Source organism: Polyergus mexicanus, unplaced genomic scaffold, assembly GCF_030449975.1.
Source record: "Polyergus mexicanus isolate NDT 795.1 unplaced genomic scaffold, iyPolMexi1.0 SCAF_1, whole genome shotgun sequence".
Classification (NCBI taxonomy): domain Eukaryota; kingdom Metazoa; phylum Arthropoda; class Insecta; order Hymenoptera; family Formicidae; genus Polyergus; species Polyergus mexicanus.
Genome location: NW_027223321.1, coordinates 8,710,557 through 8,729,765, shown reverse-complemented (window position 1 = coordinate 8,729,765; position 19,209 = coordinate 8,710,557). Strand labels below are relative to the sequence as shown.

At 37.0% G+C, this 19,209-nt stretch overlaps 1 protein-coding gene across 1 annotated transcript in view; it reads left to right on the top strand.

Annotated features, from left to right (window-relative positions):
- Positions 1–4,639, top strand: part of LOC138933850 (protein muscleblind) — a 420,535-nt gene extending 415,896 nt beyond the window's left edge. The window contains exons 11-12 of the transcript XR_011447055.1: positions 2,101–2,185; positions 4,553–4,639. The gene's annotated coding sequence lies outside the window, so the exon portion shown is untranslated. The remainder of the gene's footprint in view (positions 1–2,100; positions 2,186–4,552) is intronic.
- Positions 4,640–19,209: the final 14,570 nt, after the last annotated feature.

Sequence of the window (19,209 nt, the reverse complement as noted above, 5' to 3'; positions counted from 1 at the left end):
CGCGCGCGTGTGTGTGTGTGTGTGAGTGGGTGTGTGTGTGTGTGTGTGTGTGTGTGTGTGTGTACATATAATATGCATATATCTTTTTTGCCGATGGGTAATAAAAGGAACGGATAGTATCTGCAGTAGCTGGGTGGAGTTTCCGCTTCTTCACTTTATACGTATATTCTTTCGATTACCAATGTTCTGCGATTCGCATTTTATATCTTTCTCTCCGCCATTTGTTGTATTGTTAAATGTGAAATTATATTTTCGCGCACGCGAAAAATATTATTGCTCCGAAACATCTTTTCTTGCCTCCGCTGATATACAGTCTCCGGTGCGTTTAATACACTTGAGCGTGATATACGCACAGTCGCGTATAGTAGATCTCTTTGTACGTACATATTATATATATATACATACACACACGTTTGTAATATTGTAATTGTCGCTCCTATCTCGCAAATCGAGTTTACGTTAAGTCGATGTTCTCCAACATCGTTTTCGATCGGGAACAACGAAAACGACGGAGAGATGAGAATTGTGGGAGAGATTTCTAGCGCTCCTGCCAGCATCTCTTTCAGCGTTGCTTTCTCGTATTTTGTTAACGCTAAAATTTCAGTCTAGTCATTGCGCTAAATGGCCCGCTGAGAAGAGGGCTTCCAAATCTGATTCGCAAATTCTATACAAGGTTCACTAGATCACACGATAATGAAATTGTGAATTAATTTTGAATAGAATGTAGGTATCAAGATCCAAGCTAATATTCGAACGTGACACTTTTACTATACGTCAAATATTTTCATTGGATCGTAGACTTTGATCCGTATGAACTTTCGACGAAATTTGCGAATTAAAGATCCTTGTTTCTAGGCGCGCTCCTTGCACACATTGGGTCCGAGATATCACGGGGATTAGCATAACGAAAGTGTCTCACACACACACACACACACACACACATGCATACATAATCGGCCCGTGTTATAAAATTAATACAAATTCCCTCAGTTTTTTCGCCCAGAGTCAAGCGAATTTTGCATATCCCGACAAACCGCGAATGTATCCATTCGATAGAATTAATACGATTTAGCTGCAAGACTCTGTCGATCAGAATTATTTTAATATTTTACATTATCATAAATATATATATACACACACCATAATAGGAAATTCCCTGTTTGAAAACGAAAGTTCTACTGCAAATTTACCACTTAATTTCTATGCGCGAATAATCAAAAGCGGTCGTCTTTTACTTTATCTTTTGTTTTTAATTAATCGGTTACAACGGCAAAAGGATGTCACTCGTCTCGGATCATACATCTCGAATGTATCAATCCGATCGCTCTGATTATTTGCGCATCAGTAGCAATTAATTAATATCCATATACGAACCGATCTTTTAGAGCATGTAATGAATCGTGGATATGCTCTAACACTGAAGAATCTGGAACGTATGCTTGTGCGAAAAATCTCTTAGCGAGAACGGGGATGCTTAAAAATGTACTAATATACCTGATATTTTTAATTAATAAATTAGATTTTAAATAAATAAATGAAAAAAATAAGCAAATGTATTTTTAAATGATACATTTCTTTAAAAATATAGTCGACCCTAACACTTTTTTGCAGATTAATTAATCTAATTTATAATGATACTTTTGTGATATATTATTCGTATCGTACCAACCGTATCAGAATAAAGTATATAAATCGAAAGAATTGTCGCGGATAGCGCACCGATATTTATTCTTCAATTATTCAAGATTGCTTTGCACATACAACATGGATAAACTAATTAACGAGTACAGGAATGTGTGTATAATATTATTATAATACACAATTTTATAAATTCATTTCGATAGAAGGTGAAAAGAATTTAATTATGGGATATTGGTATATTTCTAAAGCAATCCTGAGAGAGAGAGAGAGAGAGAAAGAGAAAGAACGGTACATGAGATATGATTGAGCGCGTGTATCTGTGTGTAAACGAAATCTTGCGAGAGCGCATGTGTGTGTGCCTGCGATATCATAAGTTTTTTCTTTTTTTTTTTTTGCGCATATCGTACACCGTTTGCCGATCTCATTCGCTATAAGAGTATCTGGCACATTTTCTTTCAGTTACTGGACACCCTCCCGGTGTGCCAAGATTTTAATCGACAAGTGTGCAACCGTCCCGCCTGCAAGTTTATTCATCTCAGTGACGGTGAGTTATACGGGGGTTATTGGGGAGCGCAGACTCCAATCATAGCGCAGCTAAATGCACAGAATAAGTGCTACTTACATATTTATGAAGTGATGGAGACTATCGTAGAAAAAAATGTTCCATGCATGGGTTATAATTAATTTCAAGATTATAAGAACGTGAGTTTCATTATTATACTTTATTATCCATTAATATTTATATTGAAGCAGAGATTTCGAGTATATTGAGAATATTTTGATTTTGCTGCATTCGTTTGTCTATATTTCACAAATCTGTTTGATCAAAATTCATTAATCTTTAATATTGAAAAATCATAATAAAGTCTCTCATTTTCATATCTTTGCCCATTTTCGATCCTATGATTTGCACCGATGACTGCGACCTACTGCGGGTGTTCCATTTTAAAGGACCCACTCAAATATCGCAGTAACACTGCGTTAAATCGAAAAATGTTTCAAACAAAAGTTGCGTGACTTCAAGGGGGCCATAAGATGGTGACAATGATTTGACTTTGGAAAATCATTTGAAGGTCATGTGAAGGTCAACTTTAAAATCTTAAATAGAAACCCCCATTTTTTATTTAGTATTCTTGTAGCTGACATCGAGAGCTTTCCAAAACACTATAATAAACAATTTTTTTATTCAGTACTTTTTGAGTTATTTTATATTTTAACCTGACATCTTTTGATATAAGAAATTAAATATCTCATAAAATATTCAGTTTTCGATAATCTTACCGTAATACTTTTATATACAGAATAATGAGAGACAAATCAATTAGTATAAAAAAAAAAATTATTTTTAAGAAAATTATTTACAATGTATTTTTTTAAACAATTATTTGGTTTTTTTTTGGCACTAATTAATTTTTTATATCAAAAGATGTCAGATTAAAATATAAAATAACTCAAAAAATACTGAATAAAAAAATACTTTATTATAGTGTTTTGGAAAGCTCTCGAGGCTAGCTACAAGAATACTAAATAAAAAATGGAGGTTTCCATTTAAGATTTTAAAATTGACCTTCACATGACCTTCCAATGATTTTCCAAGGTCAAATCGTTGTCACCATCTTATGGCCCCCTTGAAGCCACGCAACTTTTGTTTGAAACATTTTTCGATTTAACGCAGTGTTTCTGAGATATTTTGAGTGGGTCCTTTAAAATGGGACACCCTGTATATTAAAAGATTAAAATGCTATGGAATGATGTTACATTTAAAGCCGGATGTGCAGTGAGAATACGAACCAATATCTCAACAGTGAACACTTGACTCGTCGAATTGATATTCATCGGGCGCTTTGGCGATTTTCAAACCCTCTCCTTGATCGGTATCACGGGGTAACGAGATTTCCGGTAAAATAAGCGTATTACGACGAGCGACGGCAGAAATTCGGCTATTGAAATTCCTGCGTGACGGAAATAATCCTATAGACAGCAGCCACGGATGATTATGGCCTTGCCTTTCACACATTCGTCGCTCGATTTTCCACATACTTGCCAATCCGTGGGTACGAGACGCGTCGCAATTACGAGCAATAAATCATTCACGGTTTCATCGCCCGGAAGTCCGATTGTCGTTCTGGCGCTTTTATTTTACTTCCGTTCCGCGACGTCGATGTCGACGTCGCGTTCATCACCTTCGTTATCTCCGGGACGTTTATTAAAAACGTTACGTTACAGCGCGGTTCGCTTCTTCTCGCGTTTAGCATGCGAATGATCTTTGCCGAGATGTAACGAGAATCTCTCTTTTGTCAAGCCGTCGTCAATTAGATTCCACTCGCGATAATAAGCAGACGAGGTGAATTCGACAATGGAAGAGAGAAAACGTTTCTCGCTAGCTCGCGAGACAATTAGCGGGTGTACTTTTTACATAATCAATTGCGAACAATGTATACATTGCGAATAACGAGCGTGATTTGTATGTCGCTGCGAATTTGCATGAATCCCTTTAACGTTGGTGAAAATTTTGAAAAAAATATTTATGCGTCGCTCTTATATACTCGATGAGAATATTGCATTGTCAAGTTCTCTTCACGACGAGAGTCAGAGATAAATTATTTTTAATCTAGATAGAATATATTATTTATATTTAAATTATACAGAGAATCAGTTTTTCTCGAAAAATAATTTCTGCGATTCGAACATACCAAAGCACATTTACATTCTATACGTTTAAATAGACAATATATTTTGATCTTCAATATTGTTCGAGAAATTCAATGATATCTTGATCTTGGGGGGGGGGGGAACATTGTTTAACACTATAGTCTCCGTAGATGGCGAAGAAATGGACAAGAGTTTCGTCACGCGCAAGCACACATATATTGTATAATCCGACTGATCCGATTTCTCTGTAAATTTTCAGGAAACGTGGAGGTGATCGAGAACCGCGTAACAGTGTGCAGGGACGCAGTGAAGGGCGCGTGCATGCGACCCCAGTGTAAATATTACCACATACCGATCGCGTTACCGCCAGCACCTTTGATGGCGATCGCATCGTCCGCCTCGCCATAGGGTTGCTAGCGACAGCGAGCGAGGAGCGCGAGGAGGGAAGAGGACTCGATAAAGCTTGCGCGAGCATGCATATCCATACATGTCGGGGATCGTGACGTCTACAGGATAGTAGAAACGACGGCGAACAATGGGAGCGGAAAGAAACGGAGGCACCCTGAGTGAGGAACGTCGTCGTTCACGCCGTCGATTCGATTTACTTTCTCAACAGCACGTCTCGATATTCCCCTTCGCGAAACACACACTCCTCTATATACGACGTATATACGCTCGTAATGCAAGCGTACGAAAGTGCGAGTTCAGGCGCACGATAGAGCGAGGGAGAAGATAGGGTGTCGAGGCGAAGTTTCTGCCTTTGCGTGAAGTCGAAAATGTTCGCGGGGAAGGAAGAAAATGTATAGGGTACGAAATGAATTTCTTTTTCGCTTATCAGAGAGAAATTGTAGCGCGAAAAGGAGAAAACCGAAACTGGGAATGATTCGACACAGGTGATCGTGGAGGCTGTGGAAAAATCGTACGGCAATCCGGCGAATCGTCGCGAAGGGGGGGTTACCAGTCAAGAATCATCGAAATATTTCTTACGATTATATAGCGCGAGTTGGTAACTAAAGTCTTCCTTAACGTCGTCTTTTTTTCTTATTCGATTTCTATTTGGCTTCTTATGGATCGTGCAGGAGAGGCGAATTTCGAGACGCTCGTCGAGAATATCCTAAATAATCCGGAAGAAAACCGGACGCGGGAGATTTCGCAACTTCCACGATTCCCTTCTTTTCGTTTAACCCGTTTGTATCACGTGGGATCTCCAAATCTCTCGGATCAAGTGCAAAGAGCCCCAACGGCCAAGAACAATGTTTCGTCTCGAAAGATAAGCGTTAAACTCGAATACATCTTGGAGCCCATTCTTGTCGCGATCGAGCGAGTTAACGAACAATGATCCGCGTGCGATTCAACGTGATTCGAGTTTCTACGACTTCCTGACGCAGCGTAGTCACATGTCAAATTTTTTTTCCCGGTTTTCGTCGACGAACAATAATTTTCTCGAGAGCAACAAAATATAATTCAAGAGAAAGACAGTTTTTATTCTTAATCCTGGACTTCCGTTTTCATATATTATATCGATATCACGAATACAACAAATGTTGCTTCACGTTCACGAAATCTGAAAAAAATAATATATATGATTTTTTTCTTTTTTTTTTATCACGGAATAAATAAATTGCTATAGTTTCGAAAGTGAAATTGATTTTGTATTTTTACTCAGCCGTTGCATACTCGAGGAAATTACGTTTCTGTATGGCCAGGATTTTCTTCCTTTTCCGGACTTGCCGCGCGCAGTGTCTTCATTCGCTGTGACATGCAGTGCACGTTCGCGCAACGCAAGGCATGCTCGTAAGAGAGAATCCGAGAGAGAAAAAAATATGTCTCGAAAAAATATTGTACATCCACGCCAGATTCCGGCGTGAGAGAAATCGTAATTGTATCGCATAAGTAGACTAGCTAGGGGCTGCGAATCAACGCGACAAAACTAATAGATGCTGATCTTAAAGAAAGAGAGATGTGCAGAATATACAAAATATAATGACGATAAATATTATCGAGACGATGTGTAAGAGAGAAATAATTTACACGAGATATGATATAAGACGCGGTGAGCGCGCGCGTACGCGCGCATATAACGCAGTTTTTTATACTCGTATATAACAAATCTCACAATTATATTTTGTTTTTATGATAATAATGTAAACACGTGTATGTATATACATACGAAGAGAGATATGTATATGTATGCGTATATGAGAAAGGGGGTGTAACGATTTCGCGCGAAGGGGAGCGTAATAATAGTTATCGGCGGATCGACTGGCGATGATTAGGCGAGCGATGCGAAGTAATAGTCGGAAATGGAACGTCGAAATTGTCGAAGGAAACTGCGAAGCGATCGATTTTCTCGCGCGAGGAGAGGAACAGGAAGCCTTAGGACGTGTGTTTTACGCCGGCTAGTTGACTTTCACGATCGTCTTACTTGGTTTGCGAGAAACGGGCAAACGCCGAAAATCGCACATTCTCTATAGGCGGGTAAACACTAATTAATTACTACACTACGACAAATGTATATGACAAATTTATATACATACGATAAGAAATTATATTTAATAACTAAGAGAAAGTTCTGGGAGAGATGGAAGTATGAACAAGAGCGATCGCGAGGAGATATTCTTGACGCGAGCGAGAACTGTTGAGAAAAGAAGAAAAAAAAAAAAGAAGAGGCGAGAGAGAGAAAGAGAGGAATCGTTTTATATCTGCTCTTCGAAATAAACGAAAAATATCGATCCGCCTAAATCACGTGTATAGGTTTACACGATCGATAGGGAATAAGTTTAGGTATATACGTTGTTTCAGTTTTCGTAAATATTGTTGCGTTAATATCTTTTAATCGTATATATCGCGCGTGAAGGACCCTCCTCCATCGGTCGAGTCTTTCGTCATTAAATGCATTCTTCATGACAATTCTTTCTCGTGCACGCACGCGCGCGCGCGCGCTTAATTGCACCTTCGAAGCTATTCTTCAAGTTATGCTCCACGATTACGCGTGCACTTTGCATATATATTCGCGTCTCTCTGCGAATCTCATTTCTCTTTTCATAGTTTAAAATTTGAACGATACATTCTCGCGCGTCCAGAACAGATGTTCCGAGCAATATTTTTTTACAAAGTATATATACATACGTCGAAAAAGATATTAATATTAAGGCACGCTTGCGGACCTGATTTTCTCGTCGAAAATATCTCAAAGAGTAATAAAAAGTAATTGCCCACTTGAGATAATTTGCTCTGAAGAGAGAGAGAAAGAGAGAGAGAGAGAGAGAAAAAGTGAGAGTCTTAACTTCCGAGTCTGCGATCAGGATAAGACTTCCAATTTCACCACATATGCTAACGTGGCAATATAAATATTTGAAAGACATTTTACCGTCCAGGAGAAGCTTACACCAACTTTCCCGACCAACGATACGATATGATCGATCTATCGAATATATTCATACCGAAACACATTGCGAAAATGAAAAATGCACTTTTGAACTAGTCATGATGATGAATTAGGATCCTTCACGTAGTACCCCTTTTTTTACTTTACTAAATGTTATATTGTATTATTCATTTTTTAAGTTAGTTAATACATTAATCGTTTAATCAATCACTTTGACGATAATTATAATAATTATTTAAACGAAATTTAGATATAACATAAAGTACTCTAACGACAAAAAAAAATAAGTATAAGAAGGAAACGAGAGAAGCCTACGGATATAAAGTAATAAATAATAAATATATATATATATATATATATATATATATATATTAAACGAGTGATTAAAGAGTTAAGCAAGAGTAAATGTTCCTGTACAGCATTTAAGAATCAAAGGACACTCTTATCAAAGCAAAAGGAAAAAAAAAAAAAAAAAAAACAGATTAATACACCTTTGGTATTAGAAGGGAAAGATCCGAGGCTGCCAGTAGGCGTGAATATAGCTGGAAGTTCAACTTTGTAAATTACTCGTGTACATAAAATAGTATTATTGCGTGAGAAGTAATTCGGTTAGATACAGAATAAAGAGTACTGAGGATTCTAGGATTGTCATCGATTATGAAATTGTTTGTTAAATAAGTTTGTAAATGAACGGGAAGGGCGTTTTATACACGCGTTTATATAATAATCTGTTTTATAACTTGCATATAATTTCTTTGCGACGATTCACTTAAATTTCAACGTTGATTTTGAAAATTGGCTCTTCCTTTTTCACATGCTTCTCTCTCAACATTGTAATTCTAGTCATGTATTCGAAATTATTTAACTGTATTTTCGTTGTATTCTTTTTGATATATATATATATATATATCGTCGCTTTTAATTCGTAATGTAACATCACAATTCATACATTCAATTTTTTTTTTTTTTTTTTAATCTACTTTTCCGTCTTCAATAACCGTCGATTATGCGATAGATATTGCTACAAACGCAACTCAAGAGGGATATACATGTAAATTCATCGAAACGAATGGGGAAAGACATACGGACGAGTTCCTCCGTGCCCATACTTAGTATATGTACATAGATTTAATTAGACACGCATAGAGGAAGAGAAAAAGAGATATACATATATATATATACGTTATATTATATAAAATTAAGTACAATAATCTATATGAATGTCCATTTAAGTGATTCAATGACACCACGAAGAGGAGAGCGAGATATTTTCAATTGTGATTCCACTTAGAATATACTCGATACTTTCTCTTAGAGACCCGCGCTCCTCGTCTTCGGGATATATTTCTTCTTCTTTGGTATCAGTGAACTAGATTTTTCCCCGTTTACTACGTCTTCATACGAAAAGACACCAAGAGCAGGAACGATATTCAGATATTCGTCCCACTCGTCTGCCAGCCGCTCAGCCTGTTTAGACGAGCAAAGTCCTTCGAGAAGTTATCGATAACTCCTCCTTTCGTGTCGTCTCGCGATGGTACGGTTCGTTAAAGCTCAGGTACACCCTGATCCCGACGCCCTCGAAAACGAGATAAACGACCGGGATGCCTTCGGCTTATTTTCGAACGGATTTTCCTTCTCTAATCGCTAAACGATGAATTAGTTTTTAGGTAAACAAAACGGTCACATACAGACAACGCATCTAAAGAGCGCGAAATTAATCGTCGGACAGTACTATACCCGTCTTTCCCTTTAATACCAAAACCTCTAGTAAATACACAATGTAAACGAATATTATAATTAACGATAATTATGCGAATGCAGAAATGAGAAAAAAAATAATAAAAACGGATAGAAACGAAAAAAGAGGAATCCGAGGCGAAACGCTGCTCCGATATTTATGAACAAATATAATATCACGAGAGTCATTCTAAAAAGCGAAAACTAAAAAAAACAAAAAAAAACAAGAAACGACAAAAAAGACAATGACAAAACACGATGAAAACGTTGTGACGAATCCACTGGAGTTTGAGCTTCCCAACTTGAGTCAAGGGTTTTAGCTGCTGCAGCAAGCAATCACAAAGCAAAACAATTATTTGTAATCAAGTAAGAGAATTCGCCCGCGTGAATTCCTCGCCGTCGTCCATGCCGGGCGTCGTATTCGACGCGTCGATGAATCTCTCGGGAGGGAAAACTTATTTGCGAGAGAAAGTCGACGGGGAAACGGTATCGCCTCCATTGAACGATGACATTGAATTCGACGGATGATTTGTATATGCTGCCGCTTAAAAACAGAATGCTGCTTCGCATGGCCAACGATTGCTCGGTGGATCGCATGAGAAACGCGATTATAAACTCGAAGATTAAAGAGAATCGTCACACACATATATACACGCATATTATGTCCCCCCGGACGTTAATCCTTAACTGGAGCTCTGCCGTCGAGTTAGATCAGATAAGTACTTCTGTAGGTTACTAGTTGAGAATTAAGTTAAGAGTCTTTATGGAATGCTACACACTATACGAAGATGCTTTTTCAAGTATGTTTTATGTGCGATGCGGAGAACATCTTTTTTGCAACCCCCCGAGTTGTTGTGTCAACAAGAATAACTGGAATCTATTCTCATGCGTTCTATCGTTCGTGTTGGCCGGATATGCTCGTGTGTACCTACCTACCTAGCTTCTTGCGCGCTACGCATTTTTGACTCTGCTAGGAAAAGGAAATGAAAATGAGAAGGAGGGTGAGAAAGCAAAAGAAGATGGTCAATTAGATTGGAGAGAGAGAGAGAGAGAGAGAGAGAAGGAAAGAGACAGAGGAGTAGAATAATATGAAATGCGCGAGGTGTGTTTTTATTCTGCGGAGAAACCGGTCAGCGCTCCGACGATTATGGTTGCGATTGCCACGATTGTTCGAACGAGGTGGGGAACGAACGGAAACGCTTATTACGTTTCGGCGATTAATCCGCTTAATCGGATTGCCCGTCGACGATTGTGTCAGTTGCGTTTTCGAAATTAAGTCCATAAAGTTTCAACGGACCTTATGGAGACTTTGTTCGTAAATTTAATCGATTGCCATGAAACATTTACGGAAAATAATGAAAAAGAGCGAAACATTTTCTTTAAACACCTCTTCCGGAGCATAAACTGTAAAATCAAAGTGATGAAGAGTTTGTTTTATAGGCATATCTTATCCAATATAATGATTGAAATATTTAGAGAAAATATCAAAATGAAGGAGTAAGATTAGCTTTCTAAACATTTTATTACCTTATCTGGCAAATTAGATATTCGGAGGAAAAATTGAGAAATAGAAGCAGAAAATATTTTTTTTATATTTTCTAGTTCAACATTTAAAATATCTATAATTAATTACGGGAAATATAATAAATCATAAAGAAATTGGGTATCTTCTCGAAATTATAGCGGATGAAATGTTTAGAGAAAATTTCGAGGTAAACTTTTTTTTTTTTTTTTTTTTTTTTTTTAATGGGTTCACAAGGCATAAAACGCAAAGATATACACTATAAACTTATAGACCATTCACGCCAGAAACAAAATCAATCATAATTTGAAAGATTTACTAATGAAAAGTACTTGACGTAACTTGATGCAACGCATAAACGAACAAACAAACAATATCAGGTATACTTCTTTAGGTAAAACTGTAAGTCTGCACTGTACGTCTAATTTATTAAACAATTTTTAATGAGTAAGTTTTTCTAAACTGAATTCAAGACAAAATATTTTGTTTTATTAAATTACAATAAAATAACCATGGTTTTTTTTCTATATTTAAGGGAATTATGAATTGTAAATAATTAATATATATAAAATTATATCCGCATATATATTGAGAAAATTTTAATTTTGATTCAATATAAATTCATGTATTCAAACTTTTGATTAAAACTTTATAAAATTTACGTTGCAACGTTATTAGTATACAGAAAAAATTTTTAATTATTTCAATACGTTTATTATAACTGCGATTTTTAACTTTGCAAATCTGTACATTTAAAAACTAAAAGTTTAGTATTTAAAATAATATTTGTCGCTTGATTATTTTCCACAAATAAATTTCTCAACTCTGAATAATGCTTAAATTATGTAACTATAAAATACTAACCAACGATACGATGGGCTTTCATTTTAGATTCGAGATTATAGAAAGATTAGGTATAGTAAGACTGAGTAATATTAGCAACAGAACGAATATATATATTTAAAGACACATAAACATATAGTTTTGATTTTTATTTGACATACACACACTCAGTAAATCATAAATCGGTCATGATATTTAAAAGCAGACAAGTTCCTTGATTGAATAATAATTCGAATGTCGTGAATTAAATACGAAAGCGTGACTGGATTTCTTCGCAGAAAAACCGCCGAGACCGCGAAATGTTTTCCTTGTCAATACGTAATAATTCGCACGCAACGAGAAATCATGTAAGCGCAAAAGGCTCGGGAAAGAGAAAGAAAGCTAGGTATAGCGGAAAGAACGAGATGAATTTTTGTATGGAACACAAGAGAGAAGCAACTTGGATATGTTATTTCATATTATACGTACCTACGTATAGTATACGTGGACACGTATATGTGAACATATTCCGAGATTGAGCAATCGCTCCCTCGATGCTGTACGCGATTCTTCAAGAGAGTTCCTTTTATTCAGAGTACTATTATATATGTATATATACGTGTATGTATGCAGACTCTTTTCCCCGAGTATGCGGGCGATTTTCCTCCAGCTGGCATGCAAATCGAACGGAAAAAAAAAAAAAAGAAAGAGCGAAAGAAAAACATATTTTGATATGAGAAAAAGCGCGGCGGGTGTCATCTCCCGCCATACATGTTGCGCAGAGATTTTCGATAATTGTCAACGATAGAGGAATGCCCCCCCCCCCCTCTCCTTGCCCCTTGTATAAGAACAATTAACTTATATTTGCAAACGCAATGGAAAATTGTCTAAATAATGAAAAAGAGAAAAAAAAAACATTTAAGCGACTTTCTAGTTAAAGAGCCTTGACATTGGTAGTTCGATGTTGATGGATATTAACCTTTCGACTAAGCTAACGAGGACTCTATATAGTATTTTTGAATTAGATTATTTAACACCTATATATATATATATATATATATATATATATATATAGAAAAAGCGGTATATATTGTAGCCCTTAGGAAGTTAGTAGCCCACGAGAGTTTTACCGAATGAAACTAATTGCATGTCGATGTATCGAGCATTATAAGCTTAATAGCTTTAGTAAATAGTAATCATTGTTGCAATACGTGGTCGCGCCCCCCTCCCCCTCCCCCTCCCCCCCGCCCCTTTGCTAAGATTCTTCCTGCGATTCGCCGCGACGAGAGATCATCGAGTCCGCAGCCCGCGGACATTCTCGTGCGTTGCCGTTTCGTTATTTCTTCATTTCCGCTTTTCACGCTCTCCTTGTGGCTTCTCCACTCTCAACCCCCCCCCCCTCCCCTCTCCCTTGTCCCTCTACACCCTCTAAACAAAAGAGAGAAAGATAGAAAGAGATAGACAGAGAAGGAACGATTTAATCTCGCGTTAGTAACGCTTAGTGTCTCTAGGTAATATTATACACGAACGTATTGTATACAATGACTTATTGTTAGATGAAGTTAGGGTATTCAAGATGAGACACTAAACGAGAACACAAAGCGGAACGCTTCTTTCGAGCTCTCGAAAGACGAACTTTACTTAGGAGGCATATGCTCTTCACGGAAAATACTCTATTTCTCACTGAAGACAGACCTCGTAACCGGAAATACGTGTCTTGGAAACGTTCGTGTGTACCTTCGGCCTGAGATCGAAGAAAAGCGTATCCAAAGTATTCCCCACCCCGCCCGCCCCTTTCTTTCTTACTTTCTCTCTCTCTCTCTCTCTCTCTCTCTTCTTCTTCTCTCTCTCTCTCTCTCTCTCTCTCTCTCTCTCTCTCTTCCTCTCTCAACATACTGTATTAGAGTACTCCGATTATACGATTTCAGATCACGTAGTAAAAAGTGTCTATTCTACTGATTAACTTTAAATAGTAAATCGCATAGAAGGAGACAGAGAGAGAGAGAGAGAGAGAGAGAGAGAGAGAAAGAGAGAGAATACCTACATATTACTTACGGCTTGCGAGACAATGTAATTGCACTTTAATCAACGACTTCGAAGTATAACGTATTATAGAAAGTAGAGCACCGGAGTTCGCTTTTTGTCCGGATCAATATTTAAATAATAGAGATCCGATCTCTCATCCCCTCCCTCCCTCTCCCCATTCCCTCTCATTATCTCTGAGTCGTCATCTACGTGTTGAAATCGATTTAAATCGAGCGTGTTTCTTCCCCCCGCTTGTGTGTAAGCTTTGCGCCTCTTGCGAGATGCTTCTTAGACCCTCGATCCCACTTATACGCGCACAAACACAGACATATACACACACACATATGTATGCATTCAACAGATGCCGAAATATACAAATACATATATATATATATATATATATATATATACACACGTAAATGTCAATGTCTCAGATAACGCGTTTTATCACATTCAAGTATATCAAGTATATATTCGCATATCTTGAAAGCCACGCTACGGACAACCATGTATAAATAGCAAAATATCTCTTATTAATGCGAGCGTAGATTGAAATCGGCTTGCTTAACTAACGATACTTCATTACCTTTGCTATTCGCTGCAATTGTCAACTTTCTTCGGTATCGGGTGTTGGTTTTTGCCGTCGATTTAAAAATGATACAAGGCATCATTCTCTCTTAGTTTAAAATCAGGCTCGTGTTGTATATGTTTCAGATCCAAAGACGAATATGTGGAAATTTTTCTGTAATTATACGATAATTCATTAGCAAAGGAACAATCATAAAATATAAAATGTAAGAGAGAAAGATTTGATTATGCTAAACGAAAAGAATTTTTCATATTTATTGCAAACTTTTTTTATTATAGATTTTATTATAAATATTCCGGATATAGAAGATAAGATGTATTACTTTAATATTAAATCCATTTCTTTTAATCATCGATGACAACTATTATAACTGCTTGATTTGTATTATTTTGTTCGAGTGTTACTATCGCTTTGTACTTTCAGCCTTCATATGCGATTTGTTTCAACTCAATGCGGTTTTTCCGACGAGCGGTATCTACGGGCAGAGGCGAGCGATCGCGTCGCATTGGCACAACGACGAACAGCTGAGACGGTCACGTGACTGAGCGTTGCGTCATGTTACGTCACGCGATTCACATGCCCGCGCGATGCGATCGCACGTCTCACCCACATCACTGAACGGATCAGCTGTGCGTACAGTAAGTTACCGTGCGCGTAGTAGCCTCGACCTTATAACATCCTATCCTATCCGACCCCGCACACGCGTGAGGATTTTTACGGACGTCTTTCTTTGTTATGACACTTTCTTTCTTGTCAAGCGTTTTCCCCGAAATTGCTATACGAGACACGCTTTTTATTGGCAGTAGTTTTAGTTCCCCGGTGCCTTTATCCTCTCGGAAAAAAAGTGTGATTCAATGTTACATTTTATTTTATATCTTACGAAGATAGCTTGATCTCTATAATCCCTTATTCCCGCCGTCACATACCCTCCCCTCCCTTTGAACATAATAACACGGCCGCCCCCCTTGACTACAAGTTTTCGAGAACAAAAGAAAACATAAAAAAAAAAATTAACGGTGAACAACGCGTGAAGACTAAATTGAAGTAAATCTATCGGGAATCTACAAGATTAAAGAACAAAAAAAAAAAAAAGTTAAAAATTACATAAAATAATTAAGGTCATGAATTTATAAAGATATTTACACTTTAAGAATATATATAAAGAGAATCTTCTCTGTGGCAGCATAATATACGGAAAATTACTAGTTCGACACTTAAACTAACCGTATACGTTGGGGACGAGGACGAAGGATTTTCTGGATACGTAGACGCGAGGATAGTGTCCTGACGATCCTTCGGATCACTGCGTCTTCCGACAGTGATGTAACTATTAACATGTAATCCCTTAACGTTATATTTTTCCGGTGGTAGCTCGCGCGTTCACGCTAAACGCTTCGTTTGCGATATCGGTATCAGTACACGAGCAGAAAGACTTAGAAGTGTTTATAGAACGGCAATCGCCGCGTTTAGCGAAAATAGTGAGGGCCGCACTAGCCGCCGGCAGTTTGTGATATATTTAGTGAAACAAATTAAAAAATGGTTGTTATTCAAATTAAAAAAAAAAAAAAAAGAAGAAAGAGATGCAGAAAGAGAAAGAGGGAGAAGAGAAGCGCCTAGCGGTTTTACATCACACACATACACACACACACACACACACACACACACACACACACACACACACACACACACACACACACACACACACACACACACACACACATACACACATATTGAAAGGATTTGGTAGTATAATTACGCGCGCTGCTGAGAACAATCTGATTCCGCGTATAACGCTGAGAATAAATCTTATAGGGCATTCCGTGGTAGATTATAAGCAGGAGGCTGCCTTTTTCAAAGTCAGTGTTTTTGTAATCTCCGCAATTTGAAAAGAATATTTAGGAATGGTTGATGGTGTGTGAGACGTTACTTGAAAATTGAAGACGATTTTTTAAATAACGATATATACACACGAATCGATCATTATTTTTATGATGTTTTATAGTTGAAAAAACAGAAATCTGTTGAGCGAAATTTCTCTAAGAGAGAAATAAATATTTAAAGACTTCTTGCCAGAGTATTCTCCTTTTTCTATATTTTTCTTCAATATCAAGACCTCGCGCACACGCACATATTGGACTGAAGGAACTGAAAATCTCACTTTAAGTCACTTACAGTTGCATCGCTTTTAAGAAGATACCTACATTTTATCGGCATTTGTCGAGCGTGGAACCGCGGAGAAAAGAACAAAATGTTTCTTCGAAAAGGTATTATCGATCTACTAGCTTAACATTGTTTGGTATTACACGACGATTTTATATAGCCAGAGTCATTTCTACTCATTGTGACGCATAATTTTTTATAACTAATCCAGCAATGCAGATTGACCCACGCACCGTCACCGACCTTCTCTCAGCAGCGTCGAGATCGTCGTGTATAACTAATTGTAAATTTTACGTATTATCGCGCGTATAATAAGGAAAAAAATGCGATAAAGTGAGAATGTGGTGGAACACTCGTAAAGGAGAGGAGGAATAACAAGAAAGAAACACAAAAAAATATTGATAATATACATAACATACACACACACACACACACACACACATACATACATTATATATTGTAATATTATTTTTCGAACATAGTAATGTAATGTAGAATATAATATATATATATTATATATATATTATATATATTATCGTATCGTAACGAGATATCATTTCGTATAGCGCTAAGTTGAACGAGATGTGTTTTTGGAGGTTTAAGAGAATTAATTAAGGTGGGCCAGAAGCGGGCGGGCGTGCAAGAGCGGCGCGAGGTATATATATATATATATATATATATATATATATATATATATATATATATATATATATTACACATAATACTGATATTTTTACTAAGTTTTTCGAATATTGGGGGTCCCCTCGATTCCTATATAATGAGAACTTAAATGTACCCCTCGTGCCACTGCCGCCTCCGCGTCATTTATTAGCAAGCACCCGCCGACCAGTCATTAAGATTCGATTCGAAGCTGTAACATCATTCAACTTCGTATAAATTTGCAGGCGCAAGCGACATGTAGACGACGCGAATAACGAAATCAATCGTTACATTTACTTTGAAATTGCAATCTCTGCGACCCGTTTTTAATGTAATTGACAAAATCTCTATTTTATATTTAAGGAAACAATTGATATTTTTTTAATAAATCAAATTCTCTATTTTTTAAATTGAAGATACATTACATTGATTTTTTTTTTTTTTTTGGTATTATCTAATTGAAAACAGAAAGAAAAGAATATATTTTTTAAATAGATATATGAATTTTGTAAAATATCAATATTATGTGTGTGTACGCAAATAAAGATATATTAAGTGTACAAATAAGTTTCCGCCGTTTGACAAAAGTTGGCGCCACCAGTAAGTTATGGTTAAAATTGTCAGATGTAAAACGTCCTTATCGTAAGATTGGACATCAGTCAATAACATAACCTTAAAATAGTGATTTTTTATCAGTATAATATATTCTTTTGTGTGCGAAAATGTCGAGTTTTGAGCCGAATAAGCGTCATTTGCGGGAACTTTTGATTTACTTCTTCAATTTGAAGAAATCTGCACTGGAGGCGTATCGATTGCTTGTAGAAGCATATGGTGAGGCTGCCTTAAGTGAGAGAAGTTGTGAGTGGTTTCAAAAGTTTAAGAACGGTGAATTTGACATCGAAGACAAAGAACGTAGCGGAAGGCCGAAAGTGTATGAAGACGCGGAATTGGAAGCATTATTGGATCAAGATTCGTGCCAAACTCAAGAAGAACTTGCACTTACATTGGGAGTGACTCAAAACATTAAATTCCGTTCTTTCACAATAAATGCCCAATTTTTGATAAAAAACGGCGGAAACTTATTTGTACACCTAATATATTCCGACGTACATATATAGATACACACATTTTGAAATATATATTTCTTTAATATTTATTTGCTAATTACTTGAAATTATATTGGTGTCAATTGTTCCTATAATAAAATAGTAAAATTGTGAGCAATATTATAATGCAATGGAAAAAAAAAACAATAATAGAAGAATGACATTTTGTTGCTATTTGATAATCTTGAATCCTTAACGACTGGCCTGCGGAGAATTTTCAATTTGTCGCGTCGGAGATGGAAACGACGCGGACGTGATAATTCGACAAACGTAATCGAGATGAATGCGAATCTCTTTGTCCGAGCAGGGCGTTTCATTCCCCGTCGCGATGCGTGCGTATTTTAATTTTGCATTGTCCGCGAAAAAGGGACGACGAATTGAGCAGAGAAAGAGGCGTGTACAGTGGGAATGTGGTTGGTTGCTGTAATACGAGATAAAAAGAGAAAAAAGGAAAGTCAAAATCCGCTCCCCACCGTTCCCTCTCCCGCCCTCCTCTTCCTCCATCTCCTTTAAAGACCCATCATTTTTGGGAACTCCTCGAATGTCGGCTCGATATGGACAACATAAAGCGAAACTGTTTTCTGATATGGCGAGAAAACGGACTGTATAAATATTTGGCGATGACTTATACAATACGTAATGAAGGAAAAATGTTTTCCTAATACAACACGTTATATGTTTTAATATAGTTATCGGATCATTATATTGATTGTCGAGAATACTCGCGCCGATCGAAATTCAAAACTTACGAACGAGTTGCGACTGTGAGATAGACCCTCTTCCTTTCGTTTTGTTTTTATACGCAGTTGTTATATTCGATGTTCTGTTGTACGAATATGCTGGCATGTTGAATTGCGAGTGAGAACCAAGAGTCGCGAAGCTGGACATATCTATTTTTTGCTACGCG